This window comes from Mauremys mutica, chromosome 13 (genome assembly GCF_020497125.1).
Source record: "Mauremys mutica isolate MM-2020 ecotype Southern chromosome 13, ASM2049712v1, whole genome shotgun sequence".
Classification (NCBI taxonomy): domain Eukaryota; kingdom Metazoa; phylum Chordata; order Testudines; family Geoemydidae; genus Mauremys; species Mauremys mutica.
This window is the reverse complement of record NC_059084.1, coordinates 7,383,914-7,400,497: the sequence shown is the minus strand read 5'-3', so window position 1 is coordinate 7,400,497 and position 16,584 is coordinate 7,383,914. Positions and strand designations below refer to the sequence as shown.

At 44.3% G+C, this 16,584-nt stretch overlaps 1 long non-coding RNA gene across 1 annotated transcript in view; it reads right to left on the bottom strand.

Annotated features, from left to right (window-relative positions):
* Positions 1 to 16,584, bottom strand: part of LOC123348557 — a 55,126-nt gene that overhangs the window by 28,085 nt on the left and 10,457 nt on the right. Inside the window, exon 2 of the long non-coding RNA XR_006573212.1 lies at positions 4,771 to 4,824. This is a non-coding gene — a long non-coding RNA (uncharacterized LOC123348557). The remainder of the gene's footprint in view (positions 1 to 4,770; positions 4,825 to 16,584) is intronic.

Sequence of the window (16,584 nt, the reverse complement as noted above, 5' to 3'; positions counted from 1 at the left end):
TTGTATATATGGCAATGAGTAATGTATATTATATACTGTAATGAGAGATCTCTTTATAAAGTTCCCTAGTATGCTTTAAAGCAATTGTAGTAGCTTTAGTGTGCACCAGCAGGGTCTACACAGACCAATTAATATTCAACACATTAGTGCGCATAAAAAATCACACCCCCATAGTTTGTATTATTATTCCCTGTAGACAAGCCCTTAGATACAAGTTAACATTTCCAGTACTTTTCTGGCTTTTATTGGATAAACACTGATTTTGGGTTTTGGGTTTTTTTTTTATTGGGGGGATTTTTATCAGTATTTATTGGATAAAACCAAAAATCAGAAGCCCTAATTGAAGAATATCCTTGGGTGGAGGGTGGGCAAGCAGGGAAATTCATGTTTGAAATGTGCACTCCTGCCTATTCATGTATATATGAATAACTCTTATTTATCAGAAAGTCCAGGAGCCCTAATAATACTTTCTTCTCTAGTGCCTCTTATCAACAGCCTCTGCTTTCACCGCTTGGTCTCAAGGACAGGGCTGCCAGAGCCGTTTTCAGAACGGCTTAGAGCACAGTGGTCTTTTTGCACTGAATAAGGGAACCACTTTGATGCATAGCGTTTTGGTGAATGGAGTTCCCACGCAGACACATGCACACCCGAGGTAACGTTCTGAGTCACTAGCTGAGGAGCACATAAGCTCTTTGGTTAGCCTCATGCTGAACAGCCCAAATCCTTATATCTGGTTCCTTGTGCTACACCCAAAATACACCTTTCATCGCTCCCGTGTGATCACGATGAAATTCCAACGCCATGTGACGCTCATCTGATTTTGTGTGTTGTTGCAAACCCGAGACTGGGAGCTCAAGATCACTGAAAGGGTTGCTAACATTTGCAAGCCTTATCTGCAAACTTTGGTGCCATCTTGCATGGTCATATTTTCCCATGCTTTTGGCATGAAGCTAGGCAGTGTTCCGGAGGTGTAGAGCTGGCAGAGCCGCACCTTGGAGTGGTGGAAAGGATGAGGAGGCATGTTGAGGCTGCCTGGGGCATGGGGACGGCACAATGCATTGATCTCTGACCAGCGGTCTGATCTCTACGGGACTGTTTTTGTTGAGATATATATACATTGTGATTTATATATCCATGTGATACATTACAGGTCATTGAGGCCTGGTATGAATGATGCGTGCTTGAAAACAAATGTGTGCGTTGCAAGTTCGCAACTGAAACAAGGACTTAAGGTCAAGTACTATTAGAACTCTTTTGTGCAAAAACAATCTTATGTTCTGAAAAAAATACCAAAAATCATTATCATCATCATCATCATCCAAAAAAAGGAAATAACCCCAGCTGAGCTGATATAAAGTTGTATAAGAATTGGAGGAAATGGCACGCCTTGGATCATGGCGGCCCGCCCAAGATTGTCTCTTTGGAATTGTGTGGGTAGAAGGCCTTGTAAGCACAGGCAAAGAACCAATGACGTGACGGAATGGACTATAAATAGATGCCTATGATTTCTGCAAGTCGGAGGTGTTTATTGATCCAGAGTCCCGTGTGGATATAGATGCGGTTTTGCCAGTTCCCAGCATCTTATGATCTTATCCTGACGGAAGGAAACTCAACTGGCCATCGGGACCATTCTGACTTTTGGACTTTGGTATAGTTTGGGGTATGAATGTGGAGTGAGTAAAGTTTTTTTGTAAACAATAAAGAGCATTTAGAGTATAGTATACCAACATTGTGTCCGGCATCTGCTTGCTTCCCACCCAGTAGGGAGACCTCTATTGCGGGTCTAACATTTTAGCCAGTGTACATTAGCATAGCCCTGTGGATGCTCTAAATTGCATCAGGGACAGTTCATGCCCAGCTACTCCCAGGATTTGGAGAGGTGCTAAGGTGCCTTGAAACTCTCTTTGCCTTCAGTTACTGTGAGGTGATGCCTCTGTGTCCGTACAGGCTGACATGGTTACCATGATGCTCACAAGACTACCCCATTTGGATATGAGTGGAAATGATCAAGCCATACAGAAAAGATTCTAGTAGGTGTGACCAGGGTCGTAGTGGGGAGCCAGCTGGAGGCCATCTCCTCCCCTTCGCAGCTCCTTTCACTGACATCAGGCAAGCTGGAGGCATCAGTACCATCCTTCCCTTGAGACCTTGTTATGACATTAGCCGTACTCAACTTAGCCATAATGTCATTCCCTATCAGAACGTCTGCTGGAAGTTTATCTCGAATGCCGACCGTCAGTTCACCACTAAAATCCCCCCCACTCCAGGTGGATCTTAGCTAAAGGAACAGTTACAGAAAATTAACTAGTTATGTTCTTGCCTGCCAGTCTGTCCTTCTCTCGGGCACAACACTTCTTAACCAAAGTAATGTCTGACACTGTGTCACGCCAACCACGACAATCCACACCATTCACCTTTGCGTTTCTAATAAATTCATCGCTACCCCTCTAAGACTCAGTTCTGACATAATTCAGGAGACCCTGTCCTTCCCCTAATATATATATACTCTCATCATCTTTGGGGGGAAAACCTTGCACTAAAAAAAGGAAGAGAAACTGCAAAGACACAGATGAGACGAAGTGAGAACTGAGAAAAAAGTTACTTCTGAGACAAAGACATCTAACCTCTGCCAAATGTATAGGAGATGACTTCACTCCTTGGGTAGAGCTAGAGAATCTAAGTGCTATCAGTATTTGAAATATGATTTCAGATTTAATTTATTAAAAGCTGTAGGGGTGGTTGAGTTCCTGTTTAAATATAAAGCCCCACCAGGAACTGCAAGACATGCAAGGATCACTTAATGCAAAGAACATGCAAGAATCATGCCAAGTCCAGGATACTTTTCTCTGGGCCATGCATGATCTTTATATGATATATGCATGATGTTTGAATTTTTCCTGCCATGGGAACAGAGTGGAATGGGGGAGGAGATGTACTGGTATTTGTGGAACAAAATAAAATAAAGTTAAGAGACAAATAGAGTTTCATCAAGGGAGAGAAAGTAAGCAAGAAAGCCGGGACAAAGCTAGGAGGTGGTGCTGAGATCAACAAGTTTATTATTGCTTGAGATTCTTAGAAATCAGGACATCTTAAAGTTCAGCCAGTTGTAATGACAAAACAATCCAGAGTCCAATGCATCATATCTACCCACACCCATCCAGTGCTTGTTACAATGTCAAACAACTCCTCAGCCTTCAGCCAAAAACGGTCTAAAGTTCAGGCTCCTTAGATTTCCAAATGTGCTTACGGGAAAGTGTCGAGCAGAGGTCGAAAGAGAACAGTCTGTCAGCAAGATGCTTTCTCTCCTTTGCTTTCAATTGTATAAGGGCAGCCTGCCCACCACAGAGCGAGCCTTGCCAATGCTAGCCATGGCATGCGTGGTATGCTGCATGCTGTGGGCTCAAGCCTCTGGTCCAGCTGAGCTGCACCCACTGCAACATCTGTGGGGAGGCAAAGATGGCTCTGCACTTTTTTGGCCCTCTCCTGTCCCCTTTCTTGGGGCCAGGTAGGCATCCAGTTCAGCCCCTGCTACAAGTTAGAGCTGCTTCCAGGCTGTTCTTACTTGGGACTCCTGGTAACAGTCCTAAGGAGCTGTTGGGACAGCCCGGATTGCAGCAATAGTCTGGCCATGTTCCCAATATGCCCCTCCCCAGGAACTGGTGCCACTTGTTCTATTCCACCCCGGGATTCCCCCATGCAAGGGGAATTCCAGCTTGCTGTTTATGCCAGCACCAGGGGAGGGGCTGGAATCTGGCTCTCTGAGTCCAAAGGGCTATATCATGATACCTGGTTTGGCAAGTATGTGGTTGGTTGGATCACTCTGATGTTACAAAGGGCCAGTTAGGTTATTTATTCTGAAAAGTACAAACCGAGAGTTATGCCTCCAGGAATCTGCTGTAGAACAGTAGCTGTTAAAATATAAAGCAGAATGAGCCTGAACTTCGCCTGGTTTTCAGGTGGGCTCTGTGGCAGGGAGCCTGCTGGAGCTCTGGGGTCAGAGAGTGCAAATGGAACTCTGAAAAGAGACAGAGGGACGCTCCCACTCCCAAAGCCCATCCCTGACTCACTGGGGCAGAGGGTGGCGTCCATGACACCATCACCTGGTTTTGGGGGGTGATGGCAGGGAAGCCCAGTGCATGCACAGATACGAGGAATATGGTATATACTCCATTGGATTGGGGGTTTCAGCTCAGCTGCAGCAGAACTTAAAGAGGCTTCTTCCCCTTAAGATCACTGCTGGTTTGCATCCAGAACAGAGCTGAGTATTACCTGAGTCATTTCCTATTATCCCACTAGCCCTACTCCCTCTGGTAGGGGGTCCCACTGCTGTGCTGAGTCAAGCAATGATTTCTTCGGAGTTTCTGCTGATGGAGATGGAACCATTCTGCCAGGCGGCATTGGCAGCAGTAACGGCCGGATTCAATATCTAGGGGTTCCTCTTACCATTACCAAAGAACTGGCTAGAGCCCCTGTCAAACTATCTGGAGAGGATCACGAATGTAGGTGCCAACCTCAGGGTAGACTGTCAAGAAGCAGAGCACAACCCCCAAAGTGGCTATATGTTCTCTAATTAGATTTCACCAACCCAATAACAAGTGCGAACTCCACAAGCACTAGATCAGCCTTCCCGTGGAGTCACAGACTGTCCCCTTGGGCACTCCAGGCTGTCTTGCCACCCAGGCAAGCCTGCCTTTGTGACAGATGGTCCCTTACACCCAAAATCACAACAATGTTCAGGTGACTCCCAATCCCAAAGGACCTGTCACTTACCTCAGGTCTGTTGTACCTCAGATCGCTCACCAAAGACAATACTTGTAGTCAATCCTGTAATAAAGATTGATTAACTAAGAAAAGAAATAAAACTTATTTACAGGTTAAAGCAGGTAAACATACACACACAAACGAGTTACAGTCTTAGGTTCCAGAAGGTGATAGTAGCTGCTATATATACAAGTTCTATATGTCCTTTATGACTAACTCAAATGAAGCAGCTTGGGGATCCCTTGCTTATGCTTAGAAATATTGCCATCTCCAAACTCCAAGCAGCATACCAATGATCATTTCTTTTAATCCCTTCCCTCGGTGTTCAAGCTGTGGTGGGAGAAGGGCTTGGGCACATACCCTCTTCATGAGTGTGGGGGATCCAGTCAACAAAATCTTTTGTCCACTGATGTTCCACAATGGTTTGTCTGGTATCGATAGGCCTTCTTTTCTTGGGGAGGAGATGACACCTCTTGTGGTAAACTAGGATGTCTCACTTAGAAATGCTTCTCTCCTGGCTGTCCAGGTTTACAGTCTTGGGCTGTGTCTACAGTACAACTTATATCAGCAAAATTTATGTCATTCAGGGGTGTGAATATTCCACCCCCTGAGCGACATAAATTACTCTGGCATAAGCAACAGTGTGCACAGCACTATGTCAGCAGAAGAGCTTCTCCCACAGACATAGCTTCTGCTGCTCACGGAGGTGGTTTTCTTATATACCACTGCAGCTCAGTAATTGTAGACATGCCATTAGCAAACATTTTTATAGTTACAGAGCAAACACTTAAATATTGCCTCCTAACACGAGATACAAATATTATAAGTAAGTTTAATACATGCAGCATCCTACAAGCATTTCATAAAGTCCAAAACCACTAACCACATTCTTATAACTCTAATAGCTATTTTAATAATACTGATGAAAAGGAGAGCCAGACTGGGTTCCAGATATGCATTTGTCAGTGAGGCCCAGGGGCCTTGGCATGAGCTGGTCCCTGGTTTGCCAGCATCACATCCCCATCCAGAAATCTTGGAAAACTAAACATCGTCCATGGGCTCCTCTAAGAGGCAACACTTCCCCACTTGCAAACACTGAGTCTCCGTATAACAAAAGAAAACTTATTAAATGGGAAGGGGAACTCAGCATTAATTTGGGAAAACACCCTAACAACGAATCAAATTTATGCAAACATAAGTAAACACCTGTCCCACAGTATCTTTGGCAGTAGTCCTTTGTCTCAGCTTCCCACCTTGCGGTGTCAAAGTCTTCTGGATAAATGCCCCTTTAACATACCACTTGTCTTTCCCTCTTGTGCACCCCACTCACAGCTGGTTATCCAAAGCCAGCAAAGTCTCACAATTCAGGGGTACGGTCACATGGGTTCACCTCCTACCCCAGTCAGAGCCCACTGAAATCAATGGGAAGATTGCTGTTGATTCTAGTTGATTTGGAACATTCCCCAAAAGACTGACTGGCCCCAGGAGAGTAAATGATTCATTGCACCAGGACTGCACTAAGTTCAGACTAACTGTAATAAATTATGAGCTGGACACTACAAGATGCACTTCCTGGAAGAAGCTTCACATCCAGTGATTTGGATAGCAATTAGTCTCAGATGTCTAATCAGACTTGCTTGGCTATAAGCAGATACATAGACAGGGTATTGTATCCTATTCTGGTCTATGAGTGGAAGGATTGCAAAATTCCCCCCAGGCAGGTAAAGGTCACAAATTCTAACCCTGACAGGGTACACTCAGACTGACCAGAAAGGGGACAGATGTGCAAACAGCCTTGTAACCATGACTCTAGTCAGGGAGGTGTACAGGTGTACTGGAAATGATCTAAACTCTAAAGGGAACTCTCTGAATTGAAACGTGCAGAGTTCTTGGTCCCTACATGGATAATTCTCATGTAGTGGACCACCTGGCCCCAGGCATCTTTTGATTGCAGAGTAATATTGCATCTGTAATAAGCAAGAACTCATTTAGGCCCTGATCCTGCAAAGGTACCCATGAAGATGGACCCCTGAACTTGCATCAAACCAATTGTAAAATCAAGATCCTAGCTGGCATAGTCCAATAATTAGCTATGTGATTGCACCTTTGGAATTTACATCGGCAACTATTTCTAAATGGTCAAAGTCCTTTTGCTATAAAACTTTGGTAAACATGTTGTAATTTTTTACACAACAGTTTTTTAAATGATTTCCTGGGAGATATTTTCAGTCCTTATCATCTAATTGTAAGGACTGGAAAATCAATAACAATTTGCAGCTCTTTTCAATACAGTTGACTAAATTTGCAGCATACCATGCTGGAATATTTCCAATTGTACATTTGAAACTCGTGATCGTCACATACTAAAGACAATATCATCGTAGATAGGCTTGGAAGGATTCGATTTTTAATGGTAATGTCAATAAATGTCTATAAACATCAGTTTTCACTGCACACAAACTGATGAAAAAATATTTCCACTGATAAGAATCGAACTTTAGAGACAGGCAAAGTAAGAAAACTGCTGCTTGAGAACTCATTAGAGTTTGATTAAGGATATTTACTTTGTATATTTTGACATGTGATGTTGATCATTTGTTTTTTAATGGTTATAAATTTTTAATATTTTGAAATCGATGGCTACTGTCATGAAATAATTGTCTGACCCACCCTGTTATCTGACTTCCCTCCCCTATAATTTCCTGAAACTGTGAAAATTTAAATAGATAAAAATCAGGGAGGAAATACTTAAAACTTATAATTTTGTGCAACTGTGAAAGTTTAAATGGATAAAATAGAGAAAAAGGCTTAAAGAAAATGTTGATATTATTTGTCAAACTTATTTTTAAAAATTGAATCCTGCCAAGCCTAGTTATAGATGAGTGGTTTATTTCATTACGTTACAAGGGTAAAGTTAATCAAAATCACTTGTGACAGGCCTAGGATAATGAGTGACACAGCAAGCAAGATTAACTACAGACTCAGATATTGACATTTAAGATGGCTGTGGGAAGGCTTGGATTAGATCAGTCACCTTTTTTTTTTTTTTTAAAGAATATGAGCCGAAGTCATTTAAAGTTCATGCATCACTTACAATGGATTTTTGTCAGATTGTATTAAAAAGAACCCACAAAACTTTTGGTGGCTGGATAACAGTCCTTTTTCTAGCCTTCCTCCTCTAATCCCCTAGCAAAGAAGTTATACGTCCAATCTGAAAAAGAAGGGGAAGTGTTAAACAACGAAGGGACATGTTGCATTTCAAGGCACGTAGCATGTCTCTTCAAAAGCAAAGGTAAAGAAGAAGGGTGTGTTGTGCTGCCTACTGCCTTCCATCTTGCTATGCAAACAAGTCCATGTTGACTGTGCAACTAGTTTAACCTCCCCCACCCCTGCAGGAACACACACACAAAGCCTTTGTGTGTTCATTACATAGTTGCTACAGAAGCAGATGCATCACATGGCTATTTTGTAAATGTGCCTGAGATACTGGAAAGGGCTTGATCCTGTAAGGTGCTGAGCACCCGCAGCTCCCTTTGAAAACCCAGTGGGCCCTATGGACAGTTTCCCTGCACTTTGTCATTTACACTAGGGCAATGCTGAGTAGGAAACGTTATGAATGGTAGCATTGTAACCTGCTTTGCACTGCTATCAATGACTGCACAAATTGCAAGGAAGCAGACAACCGGGCCAATTGACCTCATTGACTATTGAGGCTCTGACCAAGCCTAAAAGGAAAGAAGCAAGAGAAGTCAAGCCTTCCTGAAGCTGAGGGGCCAGAAATGTGCTTACAGCCCACTTGACTCCCAACACCTACACGTTGATAATAATGACAGTAGTTTGCCTTCTTACGCCATTACCACACCTTTTATAGCATTTGGAATATGAGGCTATGAGAGAGCCTTCCAAGAGATGGGTACACTGAGGCACGGAGAGATCAATTAACATGCCAAAGCTCACACAGTATATGGTAAATTATTTATTATTTATTTTACCATAGCATATAGGGGCATAATTGCAGACCAGGACCCCACTGTGCTAGGTGCTGTACAAACTCAGAACAAAAAGACAGCCACTGCCTCAAGGGGCTTACAACCTAAGAATCAGACAAGAGAGAACAGATGAACATAAGAACATAAGAACGGCCATGCTGGGTCAGACCAAAGGTCCATATAGCCCAGAATCCCGTCTCCTGATAGTGGCCAATGCCAGGTGCCCCGGAGGGAATGAACAGAACAGGCAATCCTCAAGTGATTCATCCCCTGTTGCCTGTTCCCAGCTTCTGGCAAACAGGCTAGGGGCACCATCCCTGCCCATCCTGGCTCATAGCCACTGATGGACCTATCCTCCATGAACTTATCTAGTTCTTTTTTAAACCCTTTTAGAGTCTTGGCCTTCACAACATACTCTGGCAAATAGTTCCACAGGTTGACTGTGCGTTGTGTGAAGAAATACTTCCTTTTGTTTCTTTTAAACCTGCTGCCTATTAATTTTATTTCATGACCCCTACTTCTTGTGTTATGAGAAATAACACTTCCTTATGTACTTTCTCCACACCAGTCATGATTTTCTAGACCCCAATCATAACTCCCCTTACTTGTCTCTTTTCCAAGCTGAAAAGTCCCAATCTTATTAATCTCTCCTCATACGGAAGTTGTTCCATACCCCTAATCATTTTTGTTGCCCTTTTCTGAACCTTTTCCAATTCCAGTATATCTTTTTAGAGATGGGGCGACCACATCTGCATGCAGTATTCAAGATGTGGGCGTACCATGGGTTTATATAGAGGCAATATTTTTTCTGTCTTATTTCTTAATGATTCCCAACATTCTATTTGCTTTTTTGACATCTTTGAGAACTACATCTCTCTTCCTGGTTAAATAATAGTACACTGTGAGCTAAAGGATTGCTGCAGCACCAGCCACAACAGCAGCTCTCAAGTGTTTATGATCCATGTCCGTTTGGGCGAGACTTTGGGCTCAGGAAATAGTTCCAAACAATAAAGTTAAAGGTGTGTCTAGGCATTGGCTGAGCTTCAGAAGAAAAGATAAACTGGGATTTGTGCTCCCTTTTAAGTAATAACCTACAGGTTAAATCTACACAGGTGGTTCCTGTTGGGACAGTGCCGAATTGGTGTGGCTGTACTGAATGAATGGTGAGAACATGGCTTGACATGACTGAACTGCCCAAGAGGATTCTGGGAGAAGAATCCTTCTCTTAGCATCAGGCAGATGCCAGAGGTGAAACTGACTGGCTCCATGCTGCGTGTATGATCAATACTGATTTTGGAATCAGCAAATATGTCCACTTGAAGTCAGACAACATGTGTAGAACATCCTGAGTGGAGCATGGGCTGACTGGGGCATCTCAACCCTGTTGAAGGATATCACACAGGAGGCTGAAGTGAATGATTGATAAGGGAGTGAATGTGGGGTAATGTTCAGTTGGCACCACTCTGCATTCTTCTCCTAAAGTATGAATTAGGTAAAAATTAGTAGCGGCATGCCCACTGGGCATGATTTTAAGACATGATTCCTTTGAGGAAAAAGCATATAAAATCAAGCAAATTAAATTACTGTTGGGGGAATTCCTTAATTAATGCTTAAAGAAGCAATGCTGCTAGACAGAGTAGCCAAAACTCTGCTCCGTGGGCTTGAGTAGGACTGCGCCCAGAGGGGTTTCCAGGCAGCCAAGGTCTTGCCTTGAGCGAATCTGAGACAGACCAGAGGGCTGAGGAGACCAGACCTGGAGAGAAGAAATTGTCCATAGAATTGGTAACCACCTTCTCTATTTGCCAAGCAGGAACTGTGTGAGTCTAGCACAGGGCCTGTTTGTGTATGCCTGCGAAAGAGAGGCTCGCTAAGAGGAATGTATAGCTCTTAATGTATAGTTCTTAATGTCTAACATAGGAGTTATGTGCATGATGTAACCCTTTACTGCCTGTGAAATTCCTTTTCAAATAAACTGCTGTGTATGTAAGATAATTACTGTGGAGCTTTTCCACTGGTATGACAGTAATCTGCCCCACTGGGAGCCATTAAAGATCCATTTCAGGGGTAGTAGTCCCCAGGTGCCAACATTTGGTAGCAGAGGATGGTTACTGTTGTGTCCAAGAAAAAACAGCTGTTTAAACTGAATCAAATTGTTCCTGAATTGGTTGCCTGTGAAGAGCTTGGTATCCTGAGTCACTGGTGTTAACCAACTAATTTAAATATTGTTCTGAATCAGTTGTGACTTATATTAATTTTAGCTTGGGTACCAGATTTAGTTACAGTATGCAGAGAGGGAAATATACCGGTGAGTGGGTTGTATTGTTTGTTCCTAGAATCGATGATGTTTCGCAAACACAGACAGGGAAGGGTCTTCAAACCGGAGGATGAGGGGGACACCGCAAAGCCTCCGGGTGCGGTTGATGAGTGTTTGTTAAGACAGGTGTTTAAAAGCGAGGGGTCTGATCCATGTCTGGCTGATGCAGTCCCCACACTGCATGAAAACGTTTTGGACAACTTAGTGTTGAGGTACCGAAAGTGTTACACTCCTGAGAAAGCCCAAAGTGCAGCACATGTCATCTGTGCTATGTATTGATGTAGATGAGCTTGCAAAGGAGCGAGATGTTTTGGAATGTCAGCAAGATGTTGTGCAAGAAAGTTTGGAACAGGAATTGGAAAAACTAAAATTGCAGAATGAAAGCCTGAAATGTGACTTGGAAATTGTTGTAGCACAAAAATGTAACCAAGGCTCAGTGAATAACAGCTTTAACCCATATATGTCTGGAAAGAATAAATATAGAGGTGGAAGAGGAGCACCTTCCAGGGCCTCTGGCAGCCCAGCCACTAGTGATAGCAAAAATGCTTCAGCCTTCACGGCAAATACAAGAGGAAGTAAATCGTCCCCTGACCGAAACAAAAAAACAGGCAATGGCTAAACAAATGGACTTCTTCACTAAGAGAACGTGTTTGTCTTGGCTGTTGGAATACACGGTTAGAAAACATTTAGCTCCTGAAGATGTAAGAGAACTGATGATAACTTGTGCTGGCCCTGCGGAAGGAACGGCTTTGTTGGCAGAAATGGAGGCAGAGTTAAACAAAGGTGACAGAGACGGTGTTATCCAGAAGGTAGCCTGATACTTTTTGACCCCCTCTGAATTGAGACGGACGGCTTTGTTAATACATCAGAAGGAAAAAGAATCTGTTATGGCTTATTGGACTAGGTTGTTGTTGGTATGCTCCCTGGCTGAAATCGAGAAGAAACAGCTGACAGATTTGATCTGTGATGGTTTAAGGAAACCTATTAAGGTGTTCATAGGATCCTGGCTGGATTTAGATCAGGTTGAATTGATTAAAGCAGCTCGGGAGGCAGAAAGGGTAGTAAGTAGAGCAGGTAGTTCTTCTCAGAAAGTGATTAGTGAGGCTTCCTACAGCAATCAAGCAGGCTAAAATGGCTCCAACCACACGGATACGGGACGTGGTAGTTACAGTGAAATAGGACCAGGCTGAGGATGGTATGGTAGGAGACATGGAGTGTTCAGTGGGGGATCATTGCGAGCGCAGATGGGCTCAACTTCAGGAAAGGGGCAGATATGGCCCATTCGGATGGGCAACTTCTGGAGACTTTGCTAGCTGCTTTAAGTGATTTGATGGCAAGGACTAGATCACAGTCAACATTGCAACCAGGAGTTAAGACTGTTGAGACCATGGGAACAGGAACAGAAGATCTGCCGGTGAGTTCTTATGGCTTGTTATCCCTGGAATTGGCTCAGATGAAATTGGCAGCTCCCTGTCAGGGTGGCTCCACATTTCAGTAAAAATGCCTCACCCTTAGCAACCCTTGTCCCCAAAGGTAATGTTAGTAGCCCAATTACAGCCCCACATAATTGGTAAATCTTCCGTGGAAGAGGGGACAGAAGGAAACATATAATGGTTGCTGGCATTAATTAATACAGGAGCAAAGGCAACTTTAAGTATTAAAACACCTGCCGCGGGTAGTAGATCAAACTAAATTTTAAATAAATACAGTGGTTTGTAACAGCATCACTGGAAAAGCCGTATGAAAAGTAGATCGGGTACAGCAGGAAAAGTGAATGATTAATCTGGCAGAAAGGCTGGGGGTGTGAAGAAAGAGACTGTAAATAACCAGGTTATTTCAGAAGAATTAAGAAAGTGAGCCTGCGAAGCTATGGCAGCTGTGGCCCTGCCAGACAATAAGTGGATAAGGGAATTTCTCATGGTTTGAGCTAGAAAGTGGTAAAGATAGTCGGGTGTGTGTGTGTGTACAGCTGGTTCCTCAGCATTCCTATCCAGCAGAAGCTGTTCCTCACATTAAAAAACAACCTGTTGCAGGATCTAAAAGTACAAGGGATAGTAGTAAAGTGTCAAAGCCCCTGCAGCTCCCCAATCTGGCTTGTACAGAAACCGGATGGCAGATGACAGCCCATGATTATATTATAAAAATATAACTGTAAATCGTCGCCAACCTTCCAACTATAATAGCCGGAGCAATGGCCAGGGCTAAATGGTTCTCTGTACTGAATCTGTTATTTGTTAATTGTTTCTTTGTTATGTTACTAACCTCTTTGAATTAATAACAGGCTAAATTATAAGAACTCCTGAGTTCCTGTTAATACCAAAGAAACAAATTCCTGAACAGGTACAAAAGAAGATCTGGGTAGCAAGTTTGATGCAAACATTGGACAGAGAAATCAACACAAACAAAAGGAAGAGCAAAAGGAATAAGGTCTGGTCAGAGGCCTTGTGTGTTTTGTTTTTGTTTTGTTTGCTTATGTTTTTGCAGGTTAATCTAGAAATTTATGGAAGCAAGAAGTATGCTATGAAATTTGCTATGGCTTGTTGGCGCTGTGATTAGTAAACCTGTCCGTGCCACAGGATTCCATCTGAAGAATAAACCAGAAGATTAAGTCACTCAAATTTCAATGCAATGAGCACCCTTCTTAGGGGCACAAGCATAAAAACATGCTGGGTCAAACTAAAAGTCCATCTTGCCCAGCGTCCTGTCTTTTAACGGTGACCAATGCCAGGTGTTTCAAAGAAAATAAAAAGAACAGGCAATGATTAAGTAATCATGCAGCCCATCCTCAGCTTCTGGCAAACAGAGGCCAGGGGCATGGTCCCTGCCCATCTTGGCTAATAGCTTCTATGAACTTCTCTCTTTCTTTTACTAAAAACAATACCACCTTGTTATAGTCTAGACCTTTACAACATTTTCTGACAGGAAGTTCCACAGGCTAATTTTCCTGTGTTTATTTCCTTTTGTTCATTTTAATCCTACTGCTTAGCAATCTTATTGGTAACTCTTAGTTCTTGTGTTATAAAAAAAGAGAGAAGTAAATAACACTTTCTTATTTACTTTCTCAACAACAGTCAGGATTTCATACACCTCGTTGTATTCCCCATTTAGTGATCTCTGCCAAGTTGGAAAGTCCCAGTCTTTGTTAATCTTTTCTTATATAAAGTTGTTCCAGATCCCTGATTATATTTATTGCTTTTTTCCCCTGTGCTTTTTTTTTTCAGATATGGCTGTTGCACATGAAGTGAATGTTTTTAGGGATCTATACACAATGATTACAGAACCTTTTTTCTTTTGGGTGGGTAGCAGCTAATTTAGACCTCATTCTTTTATATGTGTAGTTGGAATTATGTTTTTCCAACGTGCATTATTTTGCATTTGTCAGCATTGAATTTCATATGCTTAGTCACCCAGTTTTGTAAGATCCCTTTGCAACTCTTTAAAGTCTGTTTTGGACTTGACTATCTTAAAGTTTTGTATCATCTGGATGTGACAAAATGGGGATTTATTCCTCTTGTTATGTTGCATGTAAGTCTTACTGTCCTATACTGGTGCTGTGTGTACCCCAGTTTCCCTGTGTACCGCACCAATACTTTGGTGGTAGGAATTGGGTGTGTGATTTTTGCTGAGGCCAGGGGGCAGGTGAGGCTGCCCAGCTGTCTGCACTTATGTAATCTGAGACCCAGGAGGGAGGATGTGACCAGGTGACACCTTTTGCCAGGGGAAGTGAGACAAAGAGATGGAGGAGCAACAGGGGAGGTGTCGGAGGTCGGGTGGCTGGAAACTGGCAGTCTGCATGGGGGGACTGGAAAAGGGGGAGTCCAGGGCATCTGGCCCAGGACTCCCAAGATGGACTTGGCTGAAAGTCACTGATTTCTGTGCTAACAAGTTCTGTCCTACGCTGTGTTCCTGTTGACTAATAAACCTTCTGTTTTACCGGCTGGCTGAGAGTCACGTCTGATTGCGGAGTTGGGATGCAGGACCACCCTCTGACTTCCCCAGGAGCCACGCCTGGGCGGACTCACTGAGGGAAGCGCACGGTGTGGCAGGGGATGCTGAATGCTCCGAGGTCGGACCCAGGAAGGTCGAAGCTGTGTAAGCTTCTTGCCCTGGAGACAGGATGCTCAGAGAGAGGAGACATGCTCCCCCAGAGTCCTGACTGGCTTCATACAAAGTAGTTCCAGAGCATTGACCTGGTGACTCTGTGACAACTGGTGGCAGAGGTGAGATAAACTGCACCCCATGGATAGACCATCCTGCAGTAAGTGACTGGGGAGCAGTAGAAGGAAGGAGGATTAGCAGGCATGCTGAAGGCTCAGACAGGTGCGGTTCCAGGAGGCAGAGGAGCCCCCGAGAGAGAGTGGACCCCTGAGAAGGGCTGTCGCACTGAAGGGGGTTTCTCCCAGGGACTGTGGGGAGCTGAGAGAGCACAGGCCTATGAGTCCGTGACCATAGGAGCAGCATGGAGATGGCCTATAACCGTCTCCTTAAGAAGGAAATTGTGGAGCTGTGCAGAGACAGGGCTGCGCATTGGAAGATTCACCAAGACACAGCTGATTGCTCAGTTGGAAGAGAATGATCACTCTAAGGAGCTGGTTCCTGTCCCAACTGGGGCTGCAAGACAGGCTGGGAGCAGTCAGGCATCCCCAGGGGTCACCCCAGCCACTGACTCAACAGGGATGCAGGAGGGGCTGAAAGCAGCCAGGCAGCCCCAGGATTCACCTACCCAACTAACAGGGGATCTTCACAGCCAAGTTCCCCGTTGGTGGAGCTGAGACGGTTGGAGTTGGAAATGGAACTAAAACTGAAAGAGCTAGAGGACCGTGAGAAGGAATGGGAGGACGGTGAGAGACAGAGGCAGCATGAACTGAGCTGAGAAGGAGAGAGACCCCTACCGTGGTGAGTGGGGATGGTCCCAGGGTGGCTAAGCCCACAGGGAACTCTGATATAAAAGTGCTGCCTCAGTTTAAGGAAGGGGATGATATAGATGCCTTCCTCACTGCCTTTGAGAAGGCCTGCAATGTGCACCAGGTTGACCCTGCAGACAGGCTTCAGCATCTCACCCCCTTACTGGGTCCCAAAGCCATAGAGATGTTCAGCCAGATGGATGGGGAGGAAGCAGGGGACTATGAACTGTTCAAACAAGCCCTGCTGCGCAGGTTTGAGCTGACCCCCGAGACGTACAGGAAAAGGTTCCGGGGTATGCAGAAGATCCAGGGGATGACCTATGTGGAACTGGTCATTCTGATGGGGGGATACACCCGCAAGTGAGTGAATGGGGCCAGGGCCCAGACCAAGAAGGATGTGATTGAACTGATGGGGCTGGAATGACTATATGAACTCTGTCCTCCTGACCTGAGGATGTGGCTCATGGTGGACAAGGGGCCGAAGGACCTGCACCGCATGGGGCTGCTGGCTGACGAGTTTGTAGACAGCAGCTCAGGATATGGAATGGAGTCCCAGGGAGACAGGCCCACATCAGTGCAGAAGGGGGGTCATCCAGGGGCTTCCCTGAAGGGAGTC